This window comes from Zalophus californianus, chromosome 3 (genome assembly GCF_009762305.2).
Source record: "Zalophus californianus isolate mZalCal1 chromosome 3, mZalCal1.pri.v2, whole genome shotgun sequence".
NCBI lineage: Eukaryota > Metazoa > Chordata > Mammalia > Carnivora > Otariidae > Zalophus > Zalophus californianus.
In genome coordinates, this window is record NC_045597.1 from 38,567,884 (window position 1) to 38,585,552 (window position 17,669).

The window sequence follows — 17,669 nt, forward strand, 5'->3', positions numbered from 1 at the left end:
TTACTGTAAGGTCAACACTGGTTGTTTCCTGTTTCCTAAGAAAAAGATGAAAATAAACAAATCTTGCCTCTCAACAACTCACTCTCTTAGAAAATAAACTCAGCGTGGGTAGGATCTTTTCATTCACTGATGAATACCAAAAGTCTGCAACAAAGATTTCAATAGACAACTGAGTAAATAAAATGAAAAATAAAATTCTTGTTAAAAACAAAGTCATGCTAGGGCGCCTGGGTGGCTCAGACGGTTAAGCTTTAAGTCTGCCTTCGGCTCGGGTCATGGTCCCAGGGTCCTGGGATCGAGCCCCACATCGGGCTTCCTGCTGAGCAGGAAGCCTGCTTCTCCCTCTCCCTCTGCCTCTGCCTGTCGCTCCCCCTGCTTGTACTCTCTCTCTGTGTCAAATAAATAAATAAATAAATAAATAAAAAATCTAAAAAAAAAAAAAAAGTCATGCTATTGCCTGTGTGTACTACCATAGCGGGGTATTTTACATTTTTACTACAAAAGGACTATGTCATGCTTATAAGATTTCTGGAACAATGTTGTCTGTAAACGTATCAGCTGTTGTTCATTGTTTCTAAATCTCATACTGGTTAAGAGTCAGACTGGGTTTCAATCACAATTCTAATACTTAATACAATGTAACTGTTTACAGCTTATTTAACCTCTCTATGCCTCAGTTTCCTCTTCTCTAAAATTAGAATAACCATAATGCCTACCTCATATGGTCATTGTGAGGATGAAATGAATCCGTATATGCAGAACTCACATAAAAATCCCTGAAAAGTATTAAATGCTATGTAAATGTGAGCTTTTATTCAGGGAGATGCCTGCCTGTTGATCATACTTCAAATGATGTTATTAAGTCAAAATTCAATTTAATCATTGCTCCCAATGTTTGTCTCCATAGAGGGTATGAATGAGACATGAACCTCCCCCTTCCTTTAAAGCAGATGTTTCTGCTTCTGCCCACTACTTGCCGACTTTCTTCCTCCAAAAACCAACAAGCAACAATTCTCACATGCATAGGAATTAGACTAATGTAAATTCTGAATGAATTTAAATAATTTAAATAAAATCTGAATCCTATGCAAAACATCTCCTTGCTGAGTCACTCAGTGGGCTTCCTGGTTTCCTAAAAATTCAGACTCACTGCTTTTTTAAAAAGAAGAAAAATTAGGCCTGAACTTGAGAATATGTCAGCTGTGCTTCTTGGCAAGTACACTTATCAAAGTAGCGTTGAGAATGTGTGCTCATCAGCGCTAGGATATGTCTTGTTGTCTTGGTTGCTGCTGTTGGGTCATAGAAAGGATTTCCACCTAGAACCTATATGCTTCACACAGTTTCTCCCAGAAAGAACCATTACCTTCAAATTCGATTTTTTTTTTCTCATACAACATCACACTACATTAGTTTCCCAGAGTAGCCTCTGGCTTTGGACCTCCTAGCCAGTCCTTGAGATGAGAGGTATTTATCAGAAGAACTGTCAGGGCAGGGACAATATTTCAGACTTTTAAAATCACCAATATCTTTTTTTTTGTTTGTTTTGTAATGAGTACTACAAAAGAAAACAAAACAAAACAAAGCAAAGGGAAGGAAAGGAAAGGGGAAAAAAGGAAAGGAAACAAAAACAGAGGAAAGACCAAATAATGAAGAGACTGTTGCAGGAAATGAATATTTAAATGTCCCATAATGCTGAAAGTGTAATAGGAATTACCATTCAGACTTATTCTAGTACTTCACCTACACTTCTTTAGTTGGCCATAAAACACCTTCTTATGAGACAATGTCAGCGACTGCTGAATGCCCTCACAACAGCCCTACCCAGCCTGCTTCTTTCCCAATCTCAGAGCTAAAACCCCCATCCTGAAAGTCACATTCCAGTATTCCTGAATCCTCTCTTTCCATTATACTTGACATGTAATCCAACAGATAACTCCATAGACTCTGTCTATAGAATGTATTCTAAATTGGATCACTTCTCACCATCTTTACTGTTACCTCCTTGGTTCAAACTCTATTGCAACAACCTCCTAATTAACCTCTCTGCCTGTATCTACTCTTGCCTCACAATCCATTATCCCCAGATATCAAAAGCAATCCTCCATCCTTTAAAACATGTTAAATGGCTTCCCTTTACATTTAAAATAAATCTCAATCTCCTTATTCTAGGGTACAGAGTCTAACCTGGCTTAGTGCTGTCTCTCTTTTGTATTATCACTATCATGCTCTGCATCAACCATATAGACCTTCTTCCTGTTCTTTGAATATGCTAAGCTTATTTCTGCCCCAGGGATTTAGGATTTGTTGATTCTTCACCCTGCAGTGTGTTTCCCTGAAATCTTCGCATGACTGGCTACTTCATCATTCCAGTTGTAGATCAAACATTATGTCCTTACGTACGTATGTCTTCTGATCATCCACACTAGGGTAATCACACACCTTATCTCCCTATTGTGCTTTATTTTCTTTATCCTTATCTTACATATTTATTTATATTGTTAATTACTCTTCCGCTTAAATATAGATCAGAATTTTTCTGTCTTATTCACTACTCTATTCCTAGGTCCTTGACAAATAGAATGCTCTTATTAAATATTTGTTGAAGGGAAAAATGGATAAGCAAATGAATAGGAGAAATCAAGAATCAAGGAGACCTAGGAATATAGTAAAAATCACCAGGTCTGGGGCGCCTGGGGTCTCAGTCAGTTAAGCATCTGCCTTTGGCTCAGGTCATGATCTCAGGGTCCTGGGATGGAGCCTCCTCATCGCATCAGGGTCCCTGCTCAGCGGGAAGCCTTCTTCTTCCTCTCCCTTTGCCTGCTGCTCCCCCACCCCCAACTTGTGCTCTCTCTGTCAAATAAATAAAATCTTAAAAAAAAAAATCACCAGGTCCAAATCCTTTATTCTAGAGATGGGACAGGACAGTGATTTGCCCAAAATGATAAAAGAAAATAATGTTCTATGTGTGTCTAAAATTCTAGATATTTCCATTAGCCACACTGCATCCCAATGCCATAACTGTTGTGATGGAACTACAAAAGGCTACCAAGTAAATGGTACAATTGCCATAAAAGGAGAGATCAAAAACTCAGTATAAATTAATTCATTATGTTTTCAAAGTCTGACCTGCTTTAGAAGCCCCATTTAAGTCTTAATACAACAATGTACTCTTTGTCATCTTTCTGTGAATCAGAACCTGCACATTTTTAAGTGCTGAAGATACAGCCAAGAAACAATCAAAAATATAAAGGAAATACATAGTATGTCACATTAAGATAATTATTTTGATAAAAAATAAAGCAGGAAAGGCAGATACAAAGAACCTGGGAATGGGGTGTATGGCCAGCTTTAAATGACATAAGCAAAAACTTGAAAGAGTTATTTGTGAAAGAACTTTTTGACATTTTCAATATTTTTTTAATAAAGAAATTCAATGTTAGTTGTTATCACTACTGTGGAATGCAACCTTTACTTATTTCCAACAATGTCAGAGAAATTTTCTTTTTCTGATATTTTATTGTAAAAAAAACCACACTCTTACATTCAGCAAAATCTATATTAATCAAGGTAATGATTGAGTATTGGTAGATCTCTCCCATTTTATTTTAATTCATATGAGGTTTGGATTGTTAAAAGTTAATTTTTTAACATAGCATATTTTAGATTTGGCTTGCAACGTCTTTTTCCTAACTCTGCACAGTCCCAGTCCTTTCCTGTCCAGTCAATTTCAAGTATATTCTATACACTTTATGAAGCCTCATAAAACAACTTAATGGCACAGGATGGTGAACATGTGAAAATGAAATATGGTACAGATTATGATGTTTATAAAAGATAGTTAAAAATTAATCTAGCAGCCTCAGATGTCTTTAAGAAATTGGCAGTCTAATGGTGAAATAAACACATACATAATTTGAGGCAAAACGTTTTTTTTATTTTAATTTTTTTTTAAACTACACCAGCTATTTACAAAAAGGCACCACATTCTGTCTTCTGTCTTGCATTATATTCAGTATGCATCAGGATAATACTCCCAGGAGAATTTTCAGGATTATTCATTCTTTGAATAATGGCTTGTATGTGGGCTTCAAAGAAATGCAGTAGGAGTGGGAAGAAAAACATTTTCATTTCCTAAGGAATGTTCTGAACTTCCCAGGAGACACTGAGAAAAGATTTTGTTGAACTGAGGGACACATGACAGCCACTTAAGTGTGTCAGTACATTCACAGTAAAAACTGTTTTCCCTCCTCCGTATATCCTAGTTTTATGCATGACAACAACTTGGTATTCAAATAATGCATAATCTCACTTATAGTACAGGGAATTCATTAATGGGTAATGCAGAGAATAAGTGATGCAATGTCATCCATAGAAAAAGCAAAGCGCTCCCTTGTGGCAGGATAAGGTTTTATTCAGTCTGATCTGAATTTGAAAGAGTTTTGAGACCCTTCTCCTCTTTGAAACAGTTTGGCTTTCAACAGGAGCTGCTGAAGAAATGTAGAGTTTTTAAAATGGTAAATGTATTTTGATCAGCATTAAATTCAGGACACTACCCTTCTGCTACTCACTTAGTCCGGCGATAACTTTTTTGGCCAAAGAAAAGTGGGTTCAATTCAATGGGAAGCAGGTGACTTGAGCATGTAACCACAGTGCACGTAAGTCAGCTTTACATGCAAATTCTTCCTTTGTTTTTACTTAAGGGTTTGCAAAAATTTAAAATATGAATTTAATGGCATGAGCATATAATGCATTGTTTTTCTGCACATGAATCATGAAATGGGATGGAGTAAAAATGGCAGAACTGTTAGAATTTTTTCCATATAAATAATTGATATTAAATGTGAGCACATAAGGATTCATCTTCTTTTATGCTTTGCTTCTAGTTAAGTAGAACTTTTTTGGGATGGAATCAAAAGTTGTTAACAGGTTTTATCATGATTTTCAGTGGTTTTTGAAATACTGTATTCATGCAGGTAATGAATGACATCTATAACAAAAGTTTTCCTTTTTTTAAGTCATAAATACAGTTTTCTACTCTCAGAGATTTTACTAAATGAATGCAGAAGAGATACTTGTAAAGAGTAGAAATTTTGATCACTGGGAACTTTACCCACTGGTTGATTGCATCTTCCATTAGCATCCAGATATTAAAATTTTCTCTACACTGTCAAGAATTCATAAATCCATTCAGTCATTTATTCATTGAGTTTAATAATTATTTTGACAACTCATTGAGTGTCTGCTCTGTACCAAGTCCTGCCTTTAATGTGGGAAATTCAGCATAAACAAGGCAAACCTGGAAAACTTGTGGGGATTTTAAGAGGATTTTAAGAGGATCCTCTCTTAAAGAGATGTAAAAATCTCTTACACCATCTTCTTAAAATGGTGTAAGAAGAACCAGAGAGGCTGTAAGGGGACCAGGGAAAAGCATTTTGTTCCATAGACATGATGGTAGCTGGGTTTAGAGAAGTGGCAGTGAAAGTAAAGGATAGTGAATGGACAGAAGTGAAATGGACAGAGGGGGCATGATTCTAATATCCAATGTCAATGACTATGCTCTGGATATACTTATTGACTCACTGAGATATATTTTATACCTGAAGTTATGATGGGTAGGGTATATTAGGAAGAATGATTAAAATGACAATATAGCAATTTTAAAACCAAGCCAGGAGGAACTCAAAATATAGAAATCAGGTAAAAGAGATATAACTGGAAGTAAAAACCAAAAGAGTAACTAGAGGCAAGATGGAAGTCAGAAAAGTCTGATATTGTTTCTTCCATGAGGAAATGCTTCAGGAAAAGAGTATCTAGAAGTGTCTAATGATGTGAAGAAACTAAATAAATAAAATAAAATAATTAAGCTTTAAATAAAATAACAAGGAGATCTGAAAGAACAAAGTTTTCATTTTATAAACTGATGCACATTAGCGATGACAGTTCCAAATAAACTGTTTCATAGAGATTAAACAAGGAAAGGGATTTATAGGGCTTTTGCAGATGAAGCCATGCTAAGGACAAGTAGGAGTGATTCTGGAAGAATAAACTGCAGGTCTTTAATCACTCTGACATACAAGCTTTCAGCAAAATAAGACACCAATTGGTGTGAGCAAAAACAAAAGGACCCTTGCAGGTTCCTTGAGAAAGTTACGGGTTGTTATTTCTAGTAACTGCTTTAATTTCTGATGTAGTGGAATTTTCCATCTGGGGTAAATGGGGCCTGGGAAAATGTTATAAGAATAGGAAGACTCAAGTGATTTCAGGGAAATACAGTCTTTCATCTGAAATATATTAGTTCAGTATACCAACATGGATGCCACTGGTGACTTTAACAGAAAAAGCCAGACTGGAATATTTGGGGAGATAAAGAAAAGAAAATTTTATTAGGAGTTTGGAAAACTCTTTTGAGAAAGTTAATTCTAAATTAAATGTAAGAGAAAGGAATAGTTAGAGTTGTGTGCAGTGGATGGAAGAACGTGTACAAATGAGTGATTTATATTTTATTTAATTATTTATTATGTATTATAATGTGTTATCATCAATATATTACTAATTTATTATTGATTGATTGATATGATAAACTAGAACATGTGGAAATGAAAAGATCTAGTGGAGAGGAAAACATTGAGATAGAGACAATAATCAACAATACAAAGTTTAGGAGGTGGGAAGGAATAGAATCAAAATAACGGATAAGGCATCTAAACTTCATTGTAGCAGAATAGAAGGATGATTGCAAATGGAAATTACTTTAAATTTGGTGTCAAGAAGACTGGGAAATCCCAGTTTGATGACCTCTGTTTTGTCTATGATGAAAACAAATATCATCTGACAAGAGTGAGTGGGAATAAAGGAGATGAGATATAAGAGAAGGTTGAAAAAATTTTTTTAAAGATTTCATTTATTTATTTGACAGAGAGAGACACAGCGAGAGAGGGAACACAAGCAGAGAGAGTGGGAGAGGGAGAAGCAGGTTTCCTGCTGAGCAGGGAGCCCGATGTGGGGCTCAAACCCAGGACCCTGGGATCATGACCTGCGCCAAAGGCAGACACCCAACGACTGAGCCACCCAGGCGCCCCAAGGTTGAAATTTTTTGATATTGTTACTCAGGAGAGTGGAAGAAGAGGCTTGCAAGAGAAACAGAGTAAAATTGATTGGGAATAATGAAAGCCCAATAAATATTGATCACCATTTATGTTATGGACCCAAATGTGCAAAGAAGAGAGTGTTATTTTTTCCAACATTGTTCAGCAGCTTTGTTCATCTATTGGAAAAAGTGGATGGCTGAATCTATCTATGGTTAGAGCTTTGCCAAGAAAAGTAAACATGTTGCTTCACATGAGAAGGGAAGTGTTTCTCTAACAAAAGTAAGAAACCTTTCAAAAAAGCAAGTGATACATACCTTGGGAAGGTGAGAAGTACAAATAAGAATATCAGAGTGGATGAAAGTGAAAATACAAGGAAGAAAGAAATGATGATGTGAAAACTGGAATAGTAGCTGTAAAGGATAAATCAAATAAAAAGAATGAAAAGAAATATTTGAAAAAATATATAAGATAAAATGACAGAATGTCATGAGCTGCCCCCTTAAATTAGTCCATCTGACTTAATTTTGCATATCATTTAATTATGTCTTAAGTCTAGTTTAGGGATTGGCAAACTACAGCTCATGGGCCAAAATGAACTATCCACTACATTTGTAGATAAAGTTTCATTGGAACACATTTATATAAAGTCCATCTATTTGCATATCATCTATGGCTGATTCTGTGTTACTCTGCTAGAGTTGAAAAGTTCCAACAGGGGACCTGGGTGGCCCAGTCTGTTAAGCTTCTGCCTTCGGATCAGGTCATGGTCTTGAGGTCCTGGGATTGAGCTCCACATCAGGCTTTCTGCTCAGCAGGGAGCCTGCTTCTCCCTCTGCCTGCCACTGCCCCCTGCTTGTGCTCTCGCTCTGTCAAATAAATAAATAAATAATCTTAAAAAAAGAAGAAAGAAAAAGGAAAGTTGCAACAAAAATCAGATGGCCCTCGAAACCAAAAATATTTGCTATTTGGAAATATACACAAAAAAATTTGCTGATGCCTAATCTAAATTAAAATAGTGAAGATATTTACAGAGTAACAGATTATATTCAGAATAAAATTTTTTAGATGCCTAATTAATTCTTCAGACACACTTGCAACTCATTCATTTAATGAGTATTTTTGAACCCAAAGTATCAGACTATTTTCTAGACACTGAATATTTACAGTCAAAAAATGGGGGAAGTCTATGTACTTAATAAGCTTACATTTTAGTAGAAAGGAAAATTCAGCAAGTACAATTGATAATTAATATTAAATACTACATAGGAAAAAAAATTGGTGAGAAGAGGAGTTAATTACTTTAGATGGACTTCAGAGAGTCTTCCTTAGCATAAAAAAGAGATCCCAGGGACGCCTGGGTAGCTCAGTCAGTTAAGCGTCTGCCTTTGGCTCAGGTGATGATCCCAGGGTCCTGGGTTGGAGCCCCACATCGGGCCCCTTGCTCCGCGGGGAGCCTGCTTCTTCCTCTCCCTCTGCATCCTGCTCTGCCTACCTGTGTTTTCTCTCTCTCTCTGTCAAATAAATAAATAAATATAATCTTAAAAAAAAAGAGAGAGAGAGATCCCAATACACTAGAGCACATTCCAGGCAGAGGGACTAACTAAAGACAAGACTCTAAAGCTAAAACAAACTTGACATATTTAAGAAACAGAAGTAGGTCTGCTCCCTGGAATTATCAGACAAGAGGGAGAATAATTTTAGAATAGTTTAGTCAGATAGATAAAATAAGCCAATTCATGTAACACTTTGTAAATCAGGAGAGCAGACAGAGTTTTATTTCAATTAAATAATTATTTAAATTATTTAAAGTAAGTGAAGTGGTCTGATTTAGTTGGAAGTAATCACTGGCTGCTATGTGGAGTTGTGGGGTGATAGGTGGAGAATAGACTGTAAGCACAAAGAGTAGAAATAGGGAGACAAGTTAGAAAGCTATTGCAATTTCCAAGGCCAGTGTTGAAATGGTGTGGATTTAGGTGGATGGCAGGAGAGACAGAGAAAATTGAACTGATTTTAGATTTTTTTTTTAAAGTAATGGAGGTAATGGCATTTGCTGATGGAATAAAGCAGGGATGAAAAATATAAATGAACAAATGATAACTTTTTTGGTTTTGAATGAGCCATTTAGTAGATATGGAAATAGAACCCCTTTTAGTACATTATTAAAAACTGGAGAAAAAATAGGTGTGGAGAGAAATCAAGGTTCTCTTTTAACAACGTCAAGTCAGACTATTTTATGTCTTAGTGGAGAGCTTGCATAAATAATTTGATATTTATTTGCACTTCCAAAGAGATTGGTGTTAGGCATATAGATTGTGATAGTTGTATTGGAACATATGAAACTAGATGAGCTAATCTCAAAATTATGCTAAAATAGAAAACAGAAGGACACCCAGAATGGGAAATACAACATTTTAAGAGTGAAGAGAGAGGACCCAGTACAAAAGATGGAGTAGAATTTCCAGAGAGATGGCAGACAAAATGTTGAATTTTGTGTGAAGGAAACCAAGAGAATAAAAACTTAAAAGGAATCACTGTTTCTGATGCATATGATAGAGAAAGAATAAAAACAGAATTGAGTTTTGAATTTGGAAACAAAATTTTTATCTTGATAGAGCTGAGGGAGTGGAGGACAGATTAGATTGAGGAGAAGGTGTGATATGAAATGATGACATAGTTTCTTTGGTCAACTTTTTCAAGAACTTTTTTTTAATACAGGGGAACAAAAGGGTAAAATGGGAGGTAGAGAGAGAATATCGAGTCAAGGGATATTGTTAATATGGAAAATTCTAAAGTATGTTGTATTGTTATATGAATAATTCAGTGAGGTATTGAAATATTGATAATGGAGATGATTGAGGGGGAGACATTCTGGAAAAGAATCTCTATAGCAGCAGAGGAGGAGTTGGCCTAAAATTATAGCTAGGGCAGTTCTTACATTGTAAAAGCAAAGAAGGCAAAGCTATGAATAAGGATGTTCATAGATTGATGAATTTTTGGTAGGCATATGCAGTAGCTCCTGTCTGATTACTTCTATTTTCTTCATAATGGATGAGACTGTGTCATCAGTGGAGATTTTCTAGCATTTCAGCACAATTCTTGCCTCCTGTGATGCTATTTCCTGTATCAGAAGTGCTGTAACCCCAGAAATTACATGTTGTAGACATCCTCACTGTCAGAGTTTTGGGATATGTTGCCAGTGGGAAGCCCCCAAGGCTGATGAGAAGAGGAGGAAGCAACAGGATTTTTGAAGGGGCAAAACATAAGCTTGGGTTCCTGTAGCAATTGCACAGAGTAGTATCTGCTTCTTCAGAGGGGTAATAGTTTCCTAAAGTTACTGACTTCCAGGTAACACAACCTCCCCTTTTTAAATATTTCAGTCCTTCCAACACTTTTGCAACCTATTTCCCTCTTATATCTCTTGCTGCTTGCACTATATAGAGTGGCAGCTTCTGTTTTATTACCTAAATCCTGACAGTTGCTGCCGTGATGAAGGCTGAAGAGAATGTATGAAATAGTCATGTTGAGAAGGGTGCTATATGGTACTATAAAAGCAAGCCTTTTATTCTTGAAATAAGACAGTTGAAGAATCTCAACTACTTAGCTCCTTTCATTTTGCCCCTGCTGTGGTATGTGGTTCATGAAGCAACTCCAGAAAATCACCCAAGTATCATGGAGCCTAATTTTGAAATCCCTAGTAAATGCTTTACTATTCCATACAACACTAGCGACATGTTTGCTCACCCAAAATTTGAGCCCTGCCAACGGAAGAACTTCTTAACTTGTTAGACCATTTTACTTTCTAACCAAATTTATTCTTCTAGAAATTCTTAAAGGTGCCATTCTATAACTTTTCTTCATTGGCTGTGTTGTTTTGTGATCACTTTGAAAAAACTGAATTTCTTCACATAACAGCCCTTAAATATTTTAGGATACTGATTATGAAGACTCTCCCTAGACTCCTATTTTTAATTTTTTTAATTTTTTAAAAATCTTCAGTATAAATCCTTCTGCGTCTCCCCTTTTAGACAATGGTACTGAGTCTACTCAATATCCTGCCTTCCGGACCTAATCAGGTTAATTAATATCCCTCTTAAATCATGGCAGCTGGAATTATATAAGTACAGTACGAACAGCCTGGAAAAAATGACATAGTTGCTTCCCTTACCTCCAAGTTTACAACAGCATTTATTACAAACTTAACTGCACTGATAAGTATTTCAGTAACAATCAAATAAAATAGCTAAGATTTTATTTTGTCGGGCATTTCATGTTGGGTTTTTGACTGTATAATCTCTATACTTATAAATTTAGTTTTTAGACAAATTCAAGGTTTTGCATTCATCTGTATTTAATTTTGCTTCATTGGATTTGGCTTCTTTTTAGGCCTTTTCTTGGACATTCCTTCAGTCATGTACCACATTCACTATACCACTGTATCTAATTACATCAATTGGCGGATTTTATCATCTCAGCATTATTACTTTCATCTAAATCAATGTCTAAAATATTTATGGATGACTACTATAGGATTATTATGGAGACTTAAAATCTATCTACATTGTTTAAAATATCATTGCATTATTTAGCACTACAGAAGTAAGAGAACATGCAGACTAGAAAACCTAAAAGAGGGAGGCAAATGGGGAAAAGTACAGGCCATGATCAAAGATGATAGTGAAGACACACAAGTAAGGAAGGGCACCGTATTACTTGCTACGGCTGCCATAACGAAGACCACAGACGGAGTGGCTTAAACAATGGAAATTTATTTTCTCACAGTTTAGAGGCTAGAAGTACAAAATCAAGGTGTCAGCAGGGTTCGTTTCCTCTGAGGCCTTTTTCCTGGGCTTCCAGATGGCCACCCTTTTGCTGCCTCTTCACATGGTCTTTCCTCCATAGTTGTGAATCCCTGGTGTCTCTGTGTGTCCAAATCCCTTCTTCTTGTAAGAATAGCAGTCAGTTTGGATTAGGACTCACCCTAATGGCTCTCATTTTAGCTTAATCATTTCTTTAAAGGCCTGCTATCCATACAATCACATTCTGAGGTATGGGGGTTCGGGCTTAAATATATGAATCTTGAGGGGACACAATTCAGCCCACAGCTGGTAATTATATTGACAACAAAATATGAGACCAGAGAATTACAGAAGTAAAAGAGAAGGGAAGAGTGAAAGTAGTAGGGAGAAACACTGAGATTAATAGCTTAAGCAAAAGGGCAGAGGTAGAAGAGTGATTAAGGACACTGAAAACATAAACTGACATCCTTTTAGCTTTTATAATCTCGGTGGCATAATGCTTGAGCAGGTTTGCAACATTTCCAGGGCTAGAGAGCAACTCTGGCTATTCCTGTTCCATGCCTCTGCCCTAGATAAAACAGGGTCAGATATTCTCTTCATTCTCCTATAAGCTTTAAAATGTTATAAAATTTTTCGGACTAAGTGGTATTTTATGAAAATTATTAATGCCCCGTACCCTCTTAAGATATCAAAACTCACCCCGTCCCTAACTCTCCATTGCCAAAAATGACAAAAATTTTTAGGGGGTCCCGGGTGGCTCTGTCGTTAAGCGTCTGCCTTCGGCTCAGTTCATGGTCCCAGGGTCCTGGGATCGAGCCCCACATGTGGGAAGCCTGCTTCTCCCTCTCCCACTCCCCCTGCTTGTGTTCCCTCTCTCGTTGTGTCTCTGTCAAATAAATAAATAAAATCTTTAAAAAAATGACAAAAAAATTTTAGATTTTATCTGATGTGAAGTTTCTTTAGTTTTGATAACTTTTGTGTCCTCTTCTTGAAATGTACTTTTCCACTGTACCCCCCCACCCTATACACTCCAAATTCCCTTCCCATCTTTTTGACTACTAACTTTCCATTTCTCTTGACACCTCTTAAAATTGCATCTGTAAGAGTTTCATTTTTATACCTCATTCCATTTGTTCACTGGTTTGACCTCATCTCCTTCAAGATTTCAACCTTCATTCCTTGTGTTACAGACCCACAGAGTACATGATTTTTCCTTAGGAGATCTCCAGTTAATTGCTCCTGTGGTACTTAAAACTCAATATATTCAAAGTTAAACTCATTTTCTCTGGCACTCATTTACTCGTGTTCATACCTGCTATCCTTCCTATGTTACTTGTTCTGATTAATGATTCCTGATTAATGAGTCTGTCATGCGCCTAATGGCTCAGGTTAGGGAGCCATTGGGAAAGCATCATCCCAATGGTTGTCCACTCTCATTGCTATTAGAATAAAATTCAGATGACTTACTGTGGTGTCACAAAGACATATGCCTGATTTGGCCCTTCATCTCAGACATTATCTCCTAAGACATTCCCCCTCTTTCACTATGCTTTATGTACACTGAGCATCTGCTTGTCCTTAAAAAGATCTGAACTAATCCCCATCTTAGGATATTTGATATTCTCCTGACCATTATTCCACAAGATTTTCAGATGACTTATTCATTCTCAACATTCAGATCCCAGCTCAAATGTCTCTCATTATTGAGGTCTCAGTCCAAATATAACCTCCTTAACCCATAATGTCATCACCATTTGTCACTCTCTGTCTCTGTCTTATTACCTGCTTTATTTTCTTTATAGCACTTATCACTTTGTAATATCAGGACTGGTCTGTCCTGCTCATTAAAATCTAATCTTGCATTTCCATTTTTCACAGTACTAAAATAGCTCTTAATCATGTATAGAATGATGTCTGAAAATTTTACCATGGTATATAAGCTCCTCATTATCCTGCCCTACCTCTTTCCATCTTGTTCATTTTATGTTAATTGCCATCCTTCCATATCGAAACCCCTTTCACTTTATGCTGCAATTATTCACAATCAAGTTTCCTGCCTGCTCAATAGCAAAGGATTTCTGTTTACTTGGTTTAAGCTCAATATTCTCACCCATAAACTGGAGACAGGGGAAGGAGCATGAAATGGAGGAAATAATTTATTTCTAAATTTGCTCTGAGAATTTGATACTATATGTGAAGTGTTGTGTCTAGGGACTGTCACATAATAACAACTCAATAAAAGCTAGCTATGATTACTGTGACTACTCCATTCCTATGTTGTAATGCTGTTAGTGATAAAATCCACCCAATTAATACAGTGATTGGAACTTTCAAATAGTTTATCTTCTCATAAAGGGCAATTTTGTCACTGTTAGCACCCTATGTTTAAATGTTTTCAAGTTTTTTATATTTCCATATCTGCTCCATGGTGACAAAGTGTCAAAAGCATAAGTTGAAAATGTGACAAATATTATGCTTTCATTAAAATATATCATTTTAAGCCAAAGTGCATTCACATTTACAATGTTTATTTACATTTTTTCTGTCATCATGAAAAGACATATGACTGTGTAATCCCCAGAAAAGTGAAGAATATATATACATATAGACAAATCAATATATATTTGATTGATCTCTATGAGCATTGTAATATGATTTATTGTTAAAATTTATTATATAGTGTGTTACTACCATCCTATTTATATTTAAACTATTTAAAACAGTTTTAAAATTTGTTTTGAAAATATGAACAAAATTTTTTTATAAATTATGATTAGTAAACTTAATAGTAGGGCATTAGATTATAATCAGTAATTTACCAAACTGAACAGATTCAGAAGGACTCACATAATAATGCCTTGTATGATTTAAAACATTGAAAGGAGAAAACAAATAATAGGATAATAGTACTTGAGTCTACAAGTGGTCTTTTCACTTTATTGATCCAGTGAAGTAATAAGAATCATTTTTATTTTGTTTGCTTCTATTAAATAAAAGCAGGAGGTATAAGAGCCATGTCTTGGTTACTAACATAATGGACGGTGGCTGTCTAGCACAACTGGTCCATTGTTTTTGCCTCATAACAAAGTACAGGAGAGTTCATTCAAAACTATATAAGCCAGGTGGCATACTAATTTCCACATCAATATATCATTGAATACACAGTAATAGAATCTTAAGGCAGATGGCGTTTTGAAAAATCATTACACATGGGAAGTCTCTTATCTGGGAAGAGAATGTCTGGAAAAAAAAAAGAATGTCTGAAACATATCTACTTCTATAATGTAAAGACCACAAAATTCAAATTCTAATATTAGAGCAAAAACTTAGATGTTATCCCAGTCAGTATTCTACCAAATCACAGAATTCTGTCACAAAAATTCTGAAAGGTTCTTGCTCATCCTTTCTTTAAAATCTTCCAAGGATGAGTAATTTGGTATTCCACATGTAATCTCATTAAAACAACAACAACAACAACAACAACAACAAAACAAAGCAGAACTTCTCATTATAAAACTTCCTTTTAAAAGTTGAATTTAAAACTCTCTTTTAGCTATTCTGTATTGTTGTATTAAGTCTCATTCCCTTTCCAGGAGCAGGCCTTTTTTGTTTTGTTTTGTTTTGATGCTTTGATAATGGATATCATGCTCTAATCTTTGCTTACTCAGTCTAAGTGCTGTTCGTACCTACAACAGTTTTTACTTTTCCCCAATTCCTAGGCTTAATGTTGTCCTGGTTGCAGTACTATGGAATTGTTCAAATTTGATTTGACTGACGTATTCCATGAGAGAACAAAATACAGCAAAGGTATCTTGGAAGATAACATGAGACCATACAGAATCACAGAATCAACAAATCACAAACCTAAAATACATATTTATATCACTCTTCATTCTGTTCTCCATTCTATCCTATATATCCTACCTCTAGTCAGAATCTCTCATGAATACCCCCAATAATGGAGAAGTTTCTGACTCCAAAGAAAATTATTTCTATTTTAGGCAATAAAGCTATTTTTGAAGTCTTTCTTTTTAGTTGAAATCAGATTTCCTCAACTTACATATTTAATAAATTTTGTTTCTGATATTTTAGCCCCATAATGTAAATGTAATTGCTTTCATGTGACAAATATTCAAATACTTAAAGACAGATAGTTATGCATTGTCTCTCATTCCCATCCCTTAAATCTACATTTATTTTCTTTACACTAAACACTGATTATACAACCTAAGATTGTGGTAGGTTTCTGATACTAAATCACACCTACATTTAGCTTATGGCTTAATAAAATTATTACTGCTGATTCCTACAGACTACACTTTTTTTTCATTCATGTGTTTTTCTGTATTTTTAAATTTTCTCAGCATCAAAATAGTCAGATCTAGAGATTTAACGTTAGGATGTAAATTTGGGAATCTAGAGATTTAACATTAGGATGTAAATTTGGGAATATTGACAAAAGAAGCTATCAGATCCACTTTCATTCCTACAGACATATCTTAGAACACTGGTTTTCCAAGTTTTGTGCACTTCCCACTGATGGGTCACTCAATGATTCATTCTTCCATTCAATATATATTTATCATATACTTATTTGTATACAAATAACACATAGTATAAACAGGAAATAAATTAGGAAAAACCCCCACCTTTGTTGAACTTATCTAGTGGCATGCTTTTTTACAATATTGAAGATAATTTTAGGGGGATTACTGCTTAGGATGAGGTTAACTTAGAGAGAGGGTGGGGGAGAGGGAGGAAGAGAGAGAGAAAAATAATACACTACAAACTGCAAAATTGGTATGACAAAATTATGAAGTTAGGGCATAAATGACTTAGATTAAGTAAATTCTAATTGAATCCTTGCAGCCCATTTGACCCAATCTAGTTTACCAGGACTAAGTATGTATGGCTAGCATTCAGCTGGTAAGACATGTTCCTTTAGCTCACCTACCAAAATACCTGGGTTTGAATTTTGGTTCTACTATCTATTGTTTGTGTGAATTTGGATTACTTTTTAAAACTCAGTATCTTTATTGGAAAATGGAAATTAAATAGTCACTATCTCAGTAGTTTATTTTAAATAATTAAAGTATTCATGAAAAAAGCTTGGCACAGTACTTGACACATAGAAATAAATCAATAAAGCAGCTCTGTCATCATCATCATCATAATCATCATCATCATCACCACCATTATTTTTCTTTTAATATTTCTTCAAGACTTCTCCTTAGATTGCTATGGCATAATGGAATTTGGAGATTCAGGATCCTCTCTGTGATGGAGACAGGCTTAATGTCCCCCTTAGCATGACTAAACTTTAGACAGGTTTCCTTCTGATTTGGGGGTCTCAAACCAACCTTTTCTTAGAGTATTTGCTTTAGAAACTTGGAACTGTAAATTCTTTTTCTGCCCCTTTGAGATGTAAATTTTCTCTCAGCATCTTGTAAGTTTTACAGCTCAGGAATATCTTTCTCAAGGGCCCAAGAGCCATCTTTTTAAAGGGTAATTGTCAAGAAAGATAGCACCCCTATCTGCCAGGCTCTGTGGGAATGTAGAAACCTAACCAATAAGGAATAATTAGAAAACAGAGATGACCTAATCATATAGATCAACCTTCCCCCTAATGTCCTCCACTGCTCTTCCACTAGCTCACCCTAACTTTGTTTCAGCAGAGTTGAGTTGAATCTCTCTCCTCTTTTGCAATAGTCTTTAATAAAGTCTTTTTTGCCTATTTAACATTGTCTGATGAAATTCTTCTTGGGCAGATTACAACCAGATAATG